Below are 17831 nucleotides of genomic sequence, written 5' to 3' on the forward strand. Positions count from 1 at the left end.
TATGCTAATAATATTATAAAATTAGAGTTAAACAGTTTCAGTACAGAAAAATTTTGGTAAAAACCCAGTAGAAGTATCCCATTTTGAAAAGAATCAACGGAATCCATCTGACGTTTCGAGTTTTGCTTTTGAAGGGAAAACAAGAAAGAAAGGCAATGGCGTTAACTTGAGCATGTAAAAAAACACTTAAAAATAACTTACCTACCTACTTCATAAAACGAACGCTGTGGGTAAGTACTTTTGTTGCGATAGGCAACAACATAATACACTATTTTCAGAATATTTCTATCTACTGGTAGTTCTATGAAGTGTGACTTCGCGTAACCACCGTTGATCACTCCGACTTGACAGCTCGGACATGCGGAATAGAATGGTACTATCAAACACAGCTACCACCTTGACAGCATTGACCGGACATGGAATACACTGACAAATTTGCAGACAGACGAAATGCAAAGAAGTCGAGTCAAAACAAGACTTCGCAACGCCAATATTACTTATACAAGAAATCATAAATATTCGAATTAATAGACGAGCTAATCCAGGAAAGGAAAAAATACGAGCCGAGTGCGGGAGGCGGTGTGACCATCCCATTTTCTGTGATTTGTCAATAAATGAATCTGACAGTATACAGGCAACTCGTATTTTAACATCACCATTCGGTCCTCAAAAATGATATCTGCTTAATTACTAGTCCTTTTTATAATGGCGTGCAAATTTCTGGCTGCGTAAAAAAACTTAACTACATAAATTAATTAACTATATTAAATCTCCTAAATTGGGTAAACAAAAGTTCGGGTTTTGTCCAAAGTTTAAAATGTTGTTAAACAATTTAGTCAGACACTTTTACAAAGTGTTATAATTTAGCCACCTCGCTCAATTTTAGCTTCGCTACGTCAGGCGATTCGTTTAAGAACGAACATTCAGATCCTGCGTAGAATAGTCTCACAATGGACAGCTCTTCAAAAATTTGCCTTAATTTTGCGAACTTTACTTTCTTCGCATGGTCTGGCTATTTCAATGTGCGCTCTTCGGTGGTCAATGCACGACTGTTATTCAAAGTGTATTCAACGTGTTGATTCAAAGCATTCTTTAACACCCTGGTGCCAAAAAGATGGTGTTGCCTCCACACGGAGAAAAATGAGAAAAACGGGTTAGCATGCTGTTTCCTAATAAACTTTTAGTATATTCACATGAACACGTTTTCATGCACCTGTATTTTTCCTGATAGTGCACAATGATGAAATGCTAAAATAATCGAATTTTTATGAACACATGTTCCGACATCGCCATAACACATTCGTATTATACTGATAGTTTATTAGGAAACATTTCAATTCATTCGTTAAAGGCCCACAGTCCCATTTTTAACCGGAGTACGAATATTTAAGATCAGATTCTTAATAAATTAGCTATATTTTATATCAGTAAGTTTTCTCGTCGAAATGATACCCAGATTTCATGTTAGGGAAAGTCTATTGAAGAAACATGTTTTGTCAAAATTGTCCAATTTCTTTTTGGGTGCATTCTCTACTGACAGTTACCAGCCAATTGTTACTTAGTTTGGACGATTAATGTATTTAAATTCAATTCACAATGTGTTGTATAATTAAATTCAATTATTTACTCGAAGCTGTGTTCTCAAATTCGCAGTACCTCGAGTGGAACGTTATGTGAAATTTCTTTTCATCGGAATCTTTAATAATAAACCAATTAGTGCGACAGGTAGGTGAGCCTTACAAACTAGGTGATTTCAGATTCTAAATCAGAAGAGGGTATATATTCCTCTCTCTAATAGGAAATATGAAAGAATATTATCGTTTCTCTTTCAAAGATTACTCTTATCTTAAGGCATTCGAGTATCTCCTTTTTAAAACATATAGTTTATAGGTACACAATCTAGCCATCAGTTGCTCACAATTCAATTTTATTATTATTTTTTTTTAGTTTTGTAAGTACATACAGGGTTTTCCAATTAGAAAGGTTATTTTGATATTCAATCGTAAAATATCAATGGTTTCGTTGCTTGTGTGGCACGTAGCGCCGTCTTGTTGAAAGTAAACGTTGTCCAGATCAATACCATCCAATTTCGGCCATAAAAAATCATTAATCATCTCTCGATAGCGATCCATTCACCGTAACTGTTGCTCCAGCCTCATTTTCGAAAAAGTAAGGTCCAATGACTCCGCCGGACCATAAACCGCACCAAACAGTCACACGTTGAGGATAGAGAGGCTTTTCAACAATAATTATTGGGTTTTCCGAGCCCCAGATGCGACAATTTTGCTTGTTGATGAAGCCACCGAGGTGAAAATGGGCCTCATCACTCAAGATGATTTGCATTTGATTCACTCAAGTGAATTTTAATGATTTCAATGCGTTGTTGAAGCGTGTATCGTTCCATTTTTATTAATGGCGTAGTTTCTACTTGTCAAATGTCAAAAAATGACATCTACCGAAATAGCGGGCTATTCAAAATTACACCTCTTATTGGAAAACCCTGTATTATATTCACATTTCACCTCACTAGGTATTCCTGTTCAGAGGCGGACTGTAGGTTGTTGTATGGGTAATCTATTCATCATGATTTACCCACAAATTAAAAAGAAAATGTACTGTGCACGTACACTTAGTTTAACAATCCATTTAAAAGAAACGTAAAAACTTGGTCATTAGAATTAATCTCGTAGAATAACGGTACAGGGAAAGATTAAAGAACATAAGATCGCAGCATCTTTGACCACACCCACTCTGTTGGCTTAACAAAAGCCCCAATAACAGTTAACTATAGAAGATGTTTTTTGTTGAAAACGTGGTCATCGGTTCTCTTTACTATGTATTTACTTCGAGTGACCGCCAGCCATCAGTCTCGGATCTCGGCGCCTGAAAAAGCATTACGGCGTCTTCCCAAATGTATAATATTATTATTGTATTGCTTCATTTCTGCGGATTAGTTTTCAGTTCAAGTTTACCATCTCCGGTGGAGCAAGGTAATCGCTGTGATAAATCACAATTATCTCAAGAGATCAGCTGCGAATAGCTGCCTACTATCTTTCTTTTATCTTTTTGAACTAAAGTAACATTTTTGGAGATAAGAGATTTGTAACATTAATATTAAACTCACCCATTTATGGAATAACAGGATGGAGCTCGGTTGCATCAAATTACATAAAACGATTAAACATAACTCAAAAATTCAACATAAATATGATTTAAGGGGTGAAAATCATCAAAATGATAATTCATCACATCTTTAAATTATAAAGTCATAGAAAGTGATGAAACAAAAACTTTATTAACTGGGTTAAGTAGGTTAGGTTAGGTTAGGTTAAAAAAATTGTTTTTTTCATCGTTTTTAATGACTTTTTAAAAGTGTGTTGAATAGTCACTGTGTTGAGTTAGCATGGAACCGATTTAAGGGCGTCAACAACAGAAAATTTAAACAGTTCGTCGTTACAAGTATACAAAAAATCTATGCCAAATATGTTCTGGTTTAACACCTAAAAAAAGACAAAGAGGCAAACATCCCGCATAATCGTAAAGCCAGAACAAATCAAATAGACAAGCTAAATCTACGTAAGTGTAATACTACTTTTGGACAAAGAAGACCCACACAGGAGACCCTGAGGAAAATAACTTTCCTCAGGACCTGTGTCACATTTTGGGATATTGTGTGGATGGTATCTTTAAGAAAAGGAAGGAGAGGAAGGTAAAAGGTTGGGTAGGAATCTATGGATCAGTGTCTCCAGGAGCGACGGACAAGGACGTACAAGGCGATGGGTTGAGAGACCAGTAGGAGAGGTCAAAGGGTGTCCTCAAACCAGCCTCACTCGATATCGCATCCTCACCCGATTAACCCCTGCACCCCTGCTAAATCACCGAACGTAACGAACCAGTAGTAGTGAGACCTATGGTGACCTTGGCAGAGGTGTTGGTTATCCAGTAAATAGTTCCCGGGGCGGCTGCAGTACAAAAACCCTTTATATAAAGATAAACATAGATAACAAGGGTTCCATGATAACTCAACATAGTGACTATTCAACACACCTTTAAAAAGTGATATAAAGTCATTAAAAACAATGAAAAATAAATAAATTTAAACCTAACCTAACCTACTTAACCCAGTTAATAAAGTTTTTGTTTCATCACTTTCCATGACTTTATATAGCTGTTGATAATCTGGCGTTTAAATAGCACAGACCATCAGGGAATATTTTAAATCCCTATGAAAAAAAGGATTGATCAATGAATTCACTCTGCAGGAGAACACAACTTATAACCCAGCCACCAAAATACATATGAACAGAAAGACTCACCAGAAAATAGCACTTGCAATTGAGTTTTGCTCCTTGATCTTCAATCAGCACAAAATATATTTGAGTTTGCACTAGGAGACTATAATGTGTCACCAGCTCTCAAGAGAGTAGAATTATTAATGATGAATCAGCACATTGTAATAATACGCACTGCCGTGATTTGTGACATTTATTGTCAAAAAATATTTCAAACATTTTAGTCTTCAATAGACCTCTTTTGACAAATGATACAAACTGGATGAATCCATCTGATCAATGCAAAAGGTGTCGGTAATCCGGTACCATTCACCTGCAGAGCGAAATCCATCCAAAAATGACCAGAGATGTCACTTTTGTCCATTATATATATTAAAAATTAATTAATTCATTTATGTATTTTAAAAATTAATTCACACTAATTTTAAATTAAATTTTAAATTTTAAATCGACTGCTTCTCCAATAGCTTTTTAAATATGTGATGAATTATCATTTTGATGATTTATCCGGTCACCAGATACAAGCTAAGTAGGCAGATAATGCTTTATTTCTAGTTGGGATTAACATTTGAAATTCTTCAATGCGTGGTAAGATCACAAACTTTCTTTTAGATTTCATTCAGACGACAAATAATACGAACGTTCACTACTTAGATCTACCAGTTAATAACTCAAACGTCTTTTTCCTGTGTCTATTATTTAGTACTCTGTCTTAATTTATCAAAAAACCGTTATAAATGTCACAACATAACACAATGCCAATTCTACTTAAGACGATTCTTCTAGTAGTATTTATGTACCTGCCTACGCAAAACGCCAAAAAACCACTAGTTTTAATATGACCATAAATAAAGAATAAAGTCCACGTTCGGGGTCTAATTTTACAGCTATCTGGATGTTATTTTTGCAGACATTCCGCTAAGTTGACTAAGCCGGTATTACATGGGCACAGGTATATAGAGGATCATGTAATACCTGCTTAATCTGACTATTGCGTGATTACCAGTTGGCCTAAGTTGTTCCTCCAGAACTCGCTTTTGCGCGAAGATTCAGGAAATCCTAAATGGCTGGTATTTTGCCAAGCTTTGAGTACGATTGTAAAGGATGTAGAAAATTATGAAATAATATTATTATTATTTTTATCAAAACTACAGGGTTTTCCAATAAGAGGTGTTATTTTGAATAGCCCGCTATTTCGGTAGATGTTACATTTGATGCTGTCATTTTTTGACAATTGACAAGTAAAAATTAATAAAAATGGGACGATACACGCTTCAAAAAATGATTTTTTATGGCCAGAATTGGATGGTATTAATCTGGACAACGTTTACTTTCAACAAGAAGGCGCTACGTGCCACACAAGCAACGAAACCATTGATCTCTTACAATTGAATATCAAAATAACACCCCTTATTGGAAAACCTTGTACTAGCAGAAAATCTGTTTGTATGGAGCAGCAAAAACAGTTTTACGACGAGTATTTTTCTTCTTATTGAGTAGATGAAAATATGACACAAATAATACAAGCTCCATAGCTCATGATTGAATTGATGTATCCAGTTCAAAGTAGCTGCATTTTGCAGAAAATGCATGAGAAAAATGCTGTGCAATTTTTGAAACACTAGAACATTCATTTTCTCTTTTGCAGATAAGAATTTAATTAATGAGAATAGTGGTCTTGTGCCAAGCGCTATATTTATGGGAAAAAACTGCTTTTGAAAGCGACTTGATGCATTATTTCAATTGATTGTTTTAGTTCTTTTCAATTTGTGAGGCGGGTTTTGGTACCGCCGCTCCGATAACCAACACCTTTAACATATTTTATCACTTGTTCGCTACGTTTGATGATTAAGCAGGGGTGCACGGGTTCGTCGGGTGAGTTGTGTTCAGAATGCGCTTGCTCACCAGCTGTGTGGCGTGCTTGATCGGGAGAGGCTGGTTTGTGTAGACCCTTTGACCTCTCCAACTGGTCTCTTTTCACCCATCACCACCACCGCCTTGCGCCGCCCAACCCAACCTAACTCAAATCTTATACCTTTAACCTTCCTAGAACTTCCTCTCATACCTTTCCTTGAAAAGACCCTGAAAGATGAAATAGACCTGTGTGTGGTTAAAATAAAAACGTCTATCCTGACCGCAAACCGAAATTAAGACGTATACAGCTACCGTTATTTAAAAAATTATATCATCCGTTATAAACGGAAGTTGAGGTCATCCTAATGAACCCCCTTTCAAACAGGAATAATAAAAACAGTTACAATCAAAATTATATAACAAGCGCATCCTTCCGATTATTGCTCCGTTCACGACGGGAATCTTTTAGTGTAATTATTACCTTCCTGATTGAGTGTGGAAACTGACTAACTCTGTCACAATTATTGTTCACACGGAAGTTACCGAGCAGTATCTGATGATTGCTGTGAACGACTTTATAAAGAAGCCTGGCGCTTTTTGATTGCGCTAAAAGAAGTGGGGAAAGAATGTGAGAAAGGGAGATGTCTTGCTATTCATATGAGGTCATTAAACATAGCTATTTAACGTAACATTTGGAATAAGAAAGTATCCAAAACAAATGTATAAAATATATTACCTACAAATTCAACAATAACTTTGAGTGTACATTTAAAACTTTGCAGCGAAGACGAGCAGTAGCTGACTCAATATTTATACACAGAATTTTAAACAATGACATTGACTGTACTGAACTTCTGTCCCTTATTAACTTTAACATACCTTTGAGACGTACATGACATACTAAATAATATTTGTCTTAACTCTAACATTGACACTTTTTCGGATTCACTGCCCAAATTCAAACGTGGCATCATGTCAATAATTTAAACTATTCAATGCGCATACATACAGACACACACAAACACTTACACATACATTACACACGTCACACACACACACCTATAAACTACACAAGTCACCTGGTAATTAAGGAATAAACATACCACTTAGCAGACAATACAAGGAAACATATCACGCTAAATTATAAAACAAATGCAGCATCTAATTCGCCAATTAACCGAGCTCTTCATACTCTAAATAATATTTCTTTTAACTCTAACATTGACATTTTTTCGGATTCACTGCCCAAATTCAAACTTGGCATCATGTCAATAATTTAAACTATTCAATGCGCATACATACAGACACACACACATACATTACACACGTCACACACACACCTATAAACTACACACGTCACCTGGTAATTGAGGAATAAACATACCACTTAGCAGACATTACAAGGAAACATATCATAGGTACCAAACATGAAGTATCTTATTCCTGTATATTGTTTCATCTCTGTAAATCACGTACTGTTTGTTTCTATAATATAACTTATTATACTTCTTCAAAATCTTCGTCTTTGGTATGGTTATATAGGTATATATATCTTATGTCCCTGATCGAACAGAACCAAAACCTTTCTAGTTCTTTCATCTCGGTATTCATAGTTTGGTGGTGATATTTTAGCAAATAGCAGCTTATGTAGGTACCGTTGCATCATAATTATTATTGCTAGAGCGCAAAGGCAACTCGGCTCGGAACAGCCGGGAGCGGACTCACCCGCCACCCACTCCGACTCCACTCTGCTCTGCTCTGGTACAACCAACTCCACTCTGCTCTAACTGGGTGTCGGAGTCAACGGACGCGGAGAAATGCTCTCTGGTCCGTGAAGATTAGAAACGCGAGGCTGTTTCAAACGCAAGCAAGGTCAAACAGACTATTTACAATCTACATTATTTCTGGTAGGTTTAAACCCGTGAAAAATCATGAAATATTATACTTGTAAGATTTGTGAAGCTGAAAAATGTAAGTAAATTAAGAAATTGCTGCAGACTGTTAAATAAATAAAAAATTCACATCAGCAACTCTCTCTTGTCACAATATTTGTGGTGAATATTTTTTCTTCATCAGTTATGTAATTTATCAAATTATGTCAGAATTCTTGACACATCAGTTCTGATTTTGAAAATAACAATTACTAAAAATAGCTGACGTGTACCCGGCGTAGGCGATAGACATATACCATGACAGACTTTTCTGTAGGCCTGTTCAAGATATACAATTCCGTAGTAGATTATTTTGATGTATCTCATAAGGTTTAGCCAGCGTTAGCAATGTAAGCGCCCGAAAAAAAAATTACGACTTGATTACAAAACATCGACTTGTCTCTACTTTGTATAAATATAATTTATATGTATTTTATTTAAACCTTCCGGAATAAATTCTCTAACAGAATCCGTTGCGTGGTTTAGAAGAACTAAGCGCACAAACAGACAGACACGGACAGCGACTTTATTTCATACTATTTAGAGATAAAAAAATCGTGTAAAATAATTTGGTATAGGACACCGGTGTCGTCCATACTATAAGATGATTTTTTTTTCTCTAAACTCATTTAAGGTAGAAATAATTTTCCGTTAAAATACATAATTTTAGATGTATAGGGTTTCCCAATAAGAGGTGTTATTTTGAATAGCCCGCTATTTCGGTAGATGTTAGTTTTGAAGCTGTCATTTTTAATTTATATTCATAATAAAATAAAAGAAGTGATAAGTGATAAGAAGTGATGTGTGGTTTGTGGCAAGTGTGTGTTTATGTTTATAAAATAAATAAAAATTTAATTTATATACATAATAAAATAACACCTCTTATTGGAAAACTCTATATTACAGATTTATTTAATCCTGACATAATTCACATAACTTTAAATAAATAATCTAAAAAAAAAATACATTAATATATTGTCCTTGCCCAAAATTACGCTAGAAAACTTGAAGGCCATTGTTGAAAATGCCAAGAGACTTAGAGATTTCATTTAGCAGCACAATGCTTCTTATCATGGAATTATGCTCGGCCAGAATGTCTGTTCTATTAAGCATAAGTTAATTTTTTTTCTTTCCTTTATTCGTAAAATATATTTGTATACAGTTTTTTACATGCTTTTCGACTACCACACTAGACACATGTCCGTATTATGGTAGTCGATATATGTAGGTATTTTATCGCTTGTCTGAATTCTTGACACAATCAGTTCAAATTTTTTAATTGCTTGCATTGCTTTCAAAATAACAAATTTTAAAAAGGTTTGTATCTTCGGTCCATGCAGATTAGAAACGCACTGTTCCAACGTAGGCAAGGTGAAACAAAATTATATTACGTACCTATAGTGTACACGTTATATTTATATTATCTGTGTAAAAGAGATACGCAAAAATCATTGGCAGATGTCATGATTTCTATTTTCAAGGGCATAGTATGCAAAAAAAACTCTAAAATATTTTCATATTTCTTTATTATACTATATATTTTCAAATAATTTGAGAGAAAAAACACTTTTTCTGAATATAAGAAGCTATCCCGGAGATACTACATACGATAGATGTATGCGAGTTAATAATAATAATAATATTTTGATGATTTGTATAGCGCCATTTTATATAATACTTTTCTACAATGATCTATCTTATTACTAGCTATAGACTAAACTATTACCAACATAACAGATTGTATCCACCGGTTCGTCGATCACTAATACAAAGCTATATGTACAATCCATTTGATTGATGAACGTGATGATAGAAAGAACATATATTATTTTTATTTATTTATATATTGTACAGGTAGATAATATACAGTGCCTTTCTTAACTGGTAGGTCACTTGAGATTAACACTCTTTATTGTTTATTCGAGAAATTTAGATACGGTTCGCACGCAGAGGACATAATTGGAACACATGTAATTCGAAATGGAATTATTCATTCCGGTATTTATTTTAATCATATGTTTATGTTATTTTAATCATATTTTTATGTTATTTTAATCATATGTTTATGTTATTTTAATCATATTTTCTTGTTATTTTAATCATATGTTTATGTTATTTTAATCATATGTTTATGTTAATTTAATGAGCGTGTTTAGGAGAGGAAATTATTTTTTTATGTTGGGCGGTACAACAGTACAAGGATTTGATCAAAATTTATCTTCCTAAATGAGATTCGTCCCTCGGTATGAGACAAATTTTGAATAATGTAAATCCAATAAGAAAAGTGTGATTAGAATGTGTTATAGGTAATACAAGAATACCATTAGGAACTTATATATAGAAATATATGACTTCCTAAGATACTCTTAAATTATATATTTATAATTTAAGAGTATGAAATCCTAAAAAGGTACGTTTTTAGTTTAGATCTTAATTCTGTTGAGCTTGTTATGCATCTTAGTTCCGGAGGGAGTTTATTCCAAGCCTTCGGCCCAGATGCTCCGAAAGCGCGATCACCAAACTTAGTATTTGGCTTGCCTTTAGGTTCCATCAGTCTGCCTATAGCTGATTTTTTTTTTTTTTTTTTTTTTTACAGTATTACCGCACAAGAGTCCCAACTGCTCCCGTCTGGAGCCAGTGAGACTATGGCATCCCCAATTGGGGTATGTTGTGAGGCTGAGGGTATTGGGGAGGGGAGGGAGACGGGGAAGAGGAAGGTGGGGAAGTACCTGGCTATTCAGATCTGGTCACCAAACACGGCTAAAGCCATTTCAAGCAACGTTTCAATTCTGAATGGTGGTCTTACACCAGGGCGATACTGAGAGTATCTTCCACTCTGGAACGTGCCGCAAATATACTATATATTATTTTAAATGAATTAATTGTGAAATAACACAAATTAATCAAATAAAATTTATTTGCGCACGCCGGGTTCGAACCCGCGACCTTCGGATCTGTAGTCGAAAGCGTATACCACTAGACCACGCCGGCCGTCTGATGATGATATAGACCAGTGTTTTCCGGAACGCATGGTTCAGAGATGTAGGGTGGGGCCATTTCATTGATGGATTTAAACACCATCCAGCACAATTTGCACTGGATTCTTTGAGGACACTTGATCCAGTGAAGGTTACGAAGGAGTTCTTAAATGTGCGAATATTTAAAGAACCAGAGTCATTTTGATACTTTGGAAGGCTGTTCTAAATGCCGTTGCAGTACACAGACGTACTTGACTTACTTTAACCAGTGATTCCTGACATTATTATTTAGAGTGAAAAATGTACGTTAAATTTTGGTCTCCGGTGACTTTGTTATGTGCCCATACATAAATATATATTTTTGTGGGACTAATGCATCTCCAATCGAGGTGTGTTCTGAAACTTAAAAGATTGGGGAAGGGAAGAAAAGGGGAAGGGGAGGTTTGGAGGTACCTGGCTATTCAGATCTGGTCACCAAACACGGCTAAAGTAATTTCAAGCAACGTTTCTATTTTGAATGGTGGTTTTTCCCCATGGCAATACTGGGGTATCTTCCACTCATGGACAATAATCAAATTTAGCAAAAGAAGGAATCTAATAGTATTTCTTAACCGGTTATGCATTAAACTTTGAATACTTACAGTAATGACGGTATGTTCTAGGGCTTACAATGATGTTTTAAAGTTTTTTTTGCAAGTTCGAAATTGGTCTAAGTCTAACGAAATCGTGTTGATCGAGTCGTGATTCGAACCCATTGCTCAATCAGTCGAATGAATCACCTAGCCACGAACAAACAAATCAAGAGTTTCACTACACGTATAACGTGTAATAATTATTTATCCCTACCTAGTGTGTACCTAGTATTTAAGGTAAGTACATAATATATTTTAGAGATGCATATTTGAAATACAGGTTTCCGAAGCATTTAAATTATCGATGATGTTTCGAATCAATCATTCGAATATAAACACGTCGATTTAATATTAGAACATCACAGTCAAAGAGTATGGATACTTGATCCTAGTTCCATGATCACAGTACTCTTTACTCGACTTACAACAAATTTTTATTCTGTAAATTGTAAAATGTTTTAATACTCGGACTTCAAAACATATGAAACGAATATGGACAAATATTTTTTTGATATTTTTTTAAACTCGACCATTTTATCCCTACCTATTCGATTTATTTTCAGTAAATACATATTTAGCATGATTGGATTTTCTTAATCCCTCTGTTTAAATTTAACTTTTTTTCGTGAAAATGCAAATCTTGGAAGCGGAAATTAACACACTTCCCGACATCCGATAGAGCTGAAACTCGGCAGAGAGACTCGTTGTCAATGACAATGCATTCTATAATCATTTGTGTTGATTATAATTATTTGTGTATTGTTAATTATACGAAATAAATTACGGTCCTATCTAATCGACAATTGGCGAGTTTGGTAGAGTTGTCGATTTCAGATCCTGGGTAGGAAGGTTTATTAAAAAATCGCAAGTTGCGCCACAATACGAAGTATGTCAAAAAAATACAAATAAATAGTAGTATATCTGTGTGTAAGGATAGAATGGCCAACCTTATGATTCCAGAGATAGCCCCCTTTTTAATGTCAGTGCCATACATTTTTTCTTAAAAAAATGATAACCCCTTCATTTGTACACGCAATTGCTTCGTACGAAATTTTATAGCATAGTAATGATCTGGGGCTCTATTCCTGAATCGAGGGCGCTCGTAATCGCCGTCGAAAGTACGTACGTTGGTCGTCGTTGCTATTCCCGAAATTGGTCGAAGGTACATACTTTGACGCCAAACGTCAAAAGTCATTCCACACAACATCTACTGGGTGCAACCAGTAGAAACAGGGCAGCGAGTGGTAGGTTGTTGGCGTTTCTATGGAATTGGCTGTCAAAATCTAGTCTAGCTGTCAATTTTTGTTTTACCGCGCGGATTCCGCAAATGTAAAAGTGGGTGAAAATTTCCCACTTACTAAATCTTTATCGGAGCTTACAAGCTTAATTAAGAGTTGCTTTTGGCAATTTGTAATATGTCCCGCAGCCATTTCTGTTTTGAATAACGAATAACTGTTGTCTGTTTGACAGTCACACCATAGAATTCCCAAAAACATCAGGAACATAGACAATATTCACAGGGGTGCCAATATAATCATCTTTTCTACCAACTTCGACCGTTCGACGCTCAAGAATACGTAAAATTGAAACATTCGAAAAAGTTAGTCGCGGCGACTAGTAGTTTTTCACTCGAAGACGGCGCATACGAAAACGATTGATCGTTTAACTCCAGAATCGCAGGCCAGCAGAATCCATTTCTGGCCAAAAAAAATACCCTTGAAAATTCAAGTCTCTAATATCTATGAAAGACGATTTTCAGCCCACTGTGTGGCGTAGTCTTGACTTGACTCGACTTGTCACTTTATTTTCTTATATTATATCTGCCTTATGTCTTTGCTTTTATGTACCTTTGTCTAATCCTGTATTTTTCATTTTACTGTATTCGAGTTATTTGTAATTTGGACGATGTCCGTTAATAAATAAATAAATAATTATTATAATAATTTTGTGTTTCGAAACATGTCGATTATTTTGATTAAATAGTGGTGTGTACAAAATGATTTTATTTCATTAAATTAAATTTATAATCTACCTTAAGAACTCGTTGATGTTTCACATTATGAATTTGTTGACGTTGTTATTATTACCATAAAATAAATAGGAACAATACATCCACGATGTTCATTAACCAATTATTAAGGCAAATCAGGCAATACATATGGCATGTCTACAGTACCGATATAACTAACGATAAGCTTTTCGAATTCGCTGCATGGAAAGGTTCTTTAAAAAAACAACACAAGATTTCAACTTAAATATCTAATGGAGACAACTATTTATGTCGGGTACTTAAGGCGAAGCTTAATGTCAAATCACTATTTTGATTAATCTTTATAACGAATTGGTGTATATTATGAATACCAAAAAATATGCTTTAGATAAATTGAAGGTTTTTCTATCGTTTCGCTTGAGTAGAATACAAATAAAATAATAAATTACTCAATAATAAATATAAATGTAAACTACTAAAAAATATATTTTTTCAATAGAATACATGAACGCGTAAAGTAAACAACTTTTAAAAAATACAGTATTATAGTTTAGATTATCTGTGATAGTTTCACTTGATTAACTTTTTTGCTTTCTTATAAAATTATTTACAAAATAAATAAAAAGCAGTTTTGTGCTTGAAATCGAATGTTTCTAGACTCCCTTTTGTCAAGCGATTTTAATGCCTATTACCTACAATATAAGGTATACCAAGAATATACAAATTTTGGCTTGTAGCTTGCTGTTAAGTACCTTCAAAATCACAAATTAGGTTTTTAGGGATTAGTTTGGGTTATTTTAATAATTTCTGCGTATTTCCTAACCTTCAAAATTCAACTGAGAAAAAATGGTTATATCTTGTAGTAATTAAGTTGAAGTGCTACACCCCAATCAATAACGAATCCATAACTTTATTTTTTTTATTGTTCCCTGTCCACACCTGTGGAGAAATAGCGTAATGTTAATTACTAACTTAAATATAACACACACTGCAATAATTACTATTTTTTAAAGTGTGTATATGTATCTCCACACACCTGTATAAAACGCAATCATAATTAATTCAACTTATAAATGACGTCTAAGATTTCCTAGTCAATCAGCGGTGAATAGATTTATTCAAATCAATGAGAGCCGCCAACAGATCAACGTCCAATAGACACTAGACAATGCCATTAATAACACGATATTCCAAACAAAAACCGCAAATAGAATAATATTCGTTATTAGATTCTATAAAAACTCCAGCCTTTGCCATTCTCTTGCAATGTTCCTTGCACTCGAACACAAAATAAACCACAACCATTAAAATGTCAGCGACACCTTTCTATACAAAATTCTTCAAGAACTAAAAGTGGCAGCACAACGAACAAGTTTAAAGTCCTTGAAATAAACACAAGTAAAAGGATAAAATATAAGACAAACTCACCATTAACAAAGTTATTCCAATTTGTTTCAATCGCAATTATTTGAACTTTGCGATTTTATGTGAAGAAGTAGCACAATACAACAAAAAACACACAGTTTGTCACAAGACACGGTTTATTTTCAAATTTAAACTGCTGTTTCCGCACAAAAGGGTCACTGAGAAATGTTCCGTGTCAAAATAAATGGTTTTATTTTTTTGAACTCATTTGTTTTGTAGATTGTTTCGTATATCGGAATTAGGAATGTCGCTTCCGCATGTCATGTCAGATGGAACACTTTTTGAATTTGTGCAATGGCCGCCGGAGAATGCGCGCCAAGACAGACGGTGTTGTATTGAGGAAGTAGACGTGCGCGATGGCGGGCGTAGGAAGCCGCACTGGTCGGTTATGTCTAGATGGTAGTTGTGGCTGTGTTGTGCCGCCGATTGTTGGTGCTGGAGGGACAAGTCGCGGGCCCCATGAGGCGATGGCCTCGATAATATTAAGAATTGCTTCTGGCCCGGAGAATGTTCAACTGTGGGACGTAAATGAAAGGTGAAAAAGCCAGATATTGGTGCAGACCGCCAAATTCAGTCTAAAGCTGCGTTTAAACCAAAGTTTTCCACTAAGTTTTCCACAAGTTGCGGCAATTTGATGCTTTTTCTACAAAATACAGCAACTTTTTCTGTCTTCCACTTGTGGAGAGACAAATCTTCCACTAAATTTTGGTTTCCCGCAGAGTGTCGGTAAAGATCAAAAAAGTTGACAACTAAAAGTGGAAGATTTGTTGCTGCGCCCATTGCGCTAGCAACTTGTAGAAAACTAGTAGAGAACTGTTTCCCCTCCACGTAAACTTACAAACTTCAATAACAAACAGTGAAACGGTTGATTTTGAGATTTTAAATAAATAACCGAGACTTGTGTACGAATCACCAGTAGCCAAAAAACGTAATGTAACTGCTAGCTTTTCTTGGACAGGTACTGCTATCCTGTAGTTTGTCACATTTCTTGATTTTATGTCCGATCATTGAAATCAAATACTCAAAGTCACTACTGGTCATTCTCAGAAAGTTTTTGACAAGTCGCACCTCAGCTCACCACTCAACGGATCGACGTCATCTTCTTGGAAATAATGCCTAATTCTTGACACTACTGCCTTTCGCGCCAAGTCTTTGGAAACAATTTTTCCGTTTGTTGTTCTAAATTTGAGAAGAGTTGATAACTTTTAGTTTTTAACTAAAAGTTGAAAACAATGTTTTGTCAACTTTGGTGTAAACGCAGCTTAGGTAAATTAATATACCTGATACATTTATTAAGCCTTTACAAATAATTCAAAATCACATAATTAAAGTCATATAAAAACAAAACATTCTCGACCGACTTATTACACAAAGAATCAAAATTATTTAATATTCGCAAATTATTTATATTACAAATAATGAAATATGTATTTTAAAACAAAAATAATTTCAAAATGAATGAGCAAAAGAACAAATAATATATTTTACACCCCCCAAACCAATACTAAATTAATGCAGACAAATAGCAGTTTCATTGGTCCTCGTATATTTAACCTTCTACCACTACAAACTCAAATGATAAATAATGTAAAAGAGGTAAAATTATGGCTGAATGAAGCAGATATTGAAACGCTTTTTCTATAAATTTATCTATCCTTCTACAACTCGCTTGCTGTAACTTTCTAAACTGTAGTACATTATTGTTGTTTGTTTTTGGGGTGTTATGCCGTGTTGCGCTAACTCCTTCTTTAGCCGACGTTTCGGACAGCGTTGCAGTGTCCATCATCAGGGCAGATCCGGTAGATCCGAAGATGTGTCTACCGGATCTGCCCTGATGATGGACACTGCAACGCTGTCCGAAACGTCGGCTAAAGAAGGAGTTAGCGCAACACGGCATAACACCCCAAAAACAAACAACAAAAATGCTTTTGGCCGTGAGAATCTAAAAACTTACCTGTAGTACATTATGTTTTCTCTTTACTTATTCTACTTATGTATTTTATATTTTAGGTACTTGGAAATATAGTAATCGTTTTTATATTACCCACACTCAGGCAGTGCCTTAGTGGGTTTTCATTTCTTGTTTATACTATTTATTATTATGTATATCTGTAAAGAAATGAGAATAAATAAAGTAAAAAAAAATTAATTATTATTTTTAATTTTTAAATTCAATAGAAGCCGTAAACATAAAACATAGATTTTGCATGTGTGAACTAGCAAATTTAAAAAAAAATGGTATTGATAATTAGTGACCAGAATATTTAAATTTTTTAATACCGCACAAGAATCCCAACTGCCATTTTGGTACAAAACATTATTTGAATGGTTTTTTTCGGATTTTTAACAAAAAATCTCGATTTTTCACATTACGCACTTTCTTTTCAGACATAGGTACATAATTTTATTTTGAATAACAAACTTGATTTTTTCAAACACAATGAATGGTGAAAAACATCAACTTAGACAAAATTCTACCGAGAGATGTAGTACGTAATTGCTCATGAATTACACAATAACTCCCACTCCTGAGTTAGTCATGTTAAAATTTTGCCCCAGCCCCCTCCCCCACTGTGTGCGCCACTGAATATAATCATGTTATCGCAGGACATCAGAATCTGGCAACGTTATTGTAAACCAAACCCAGACATCTTGGGTCTAACTCCTCGACTGGCTAAGTGTTCCATCTTTGCCCAAGCAACATATTCCGATCATTATGATGATAGTGG

The 17831-nt window shown here is 34.7% G+C and overlaps 1 protein-coding gene across 2 annotated transcripts in view; it reads right to left on the reverse strand.

Annotated features, from left to right (window-relative positions):
- The window catches only part of LOC149413143 (uncharacterized), a 98185-nt gene extending 82719 nt beyond the window's left edge, over positions 1–15466 (reverse strand). For both annotated transcript variants that reach the window (XM_089645028.1, XM_089645027.1), the window contains exon 1: positions 15106–15466. The gene's annotated coding sequence lies outside the window, so the exon portion shown is untranslated. The remainder of the gene's footprint in view (positions 1–15105) is intronic.
- Positions 15467–17831: the final 2365 nt, after the last annotated feature.

Source organism: Hesperophylax consimilis, chromosome 22, assembly GCF_061612785.1.
Source record: "Hesperophylax consimilis isolate HC1 chromosome 22, BYU_Hcon_1.0, whole genome shotgun sequence".
Taxonomy (NCBI): domain Eukaryota; kingdom Metazoa; phylum Arthropoda; class Insecta; order Trichoptera; family Limnephilidae; genus Hesperophylax; species Hesperophylax consimilis.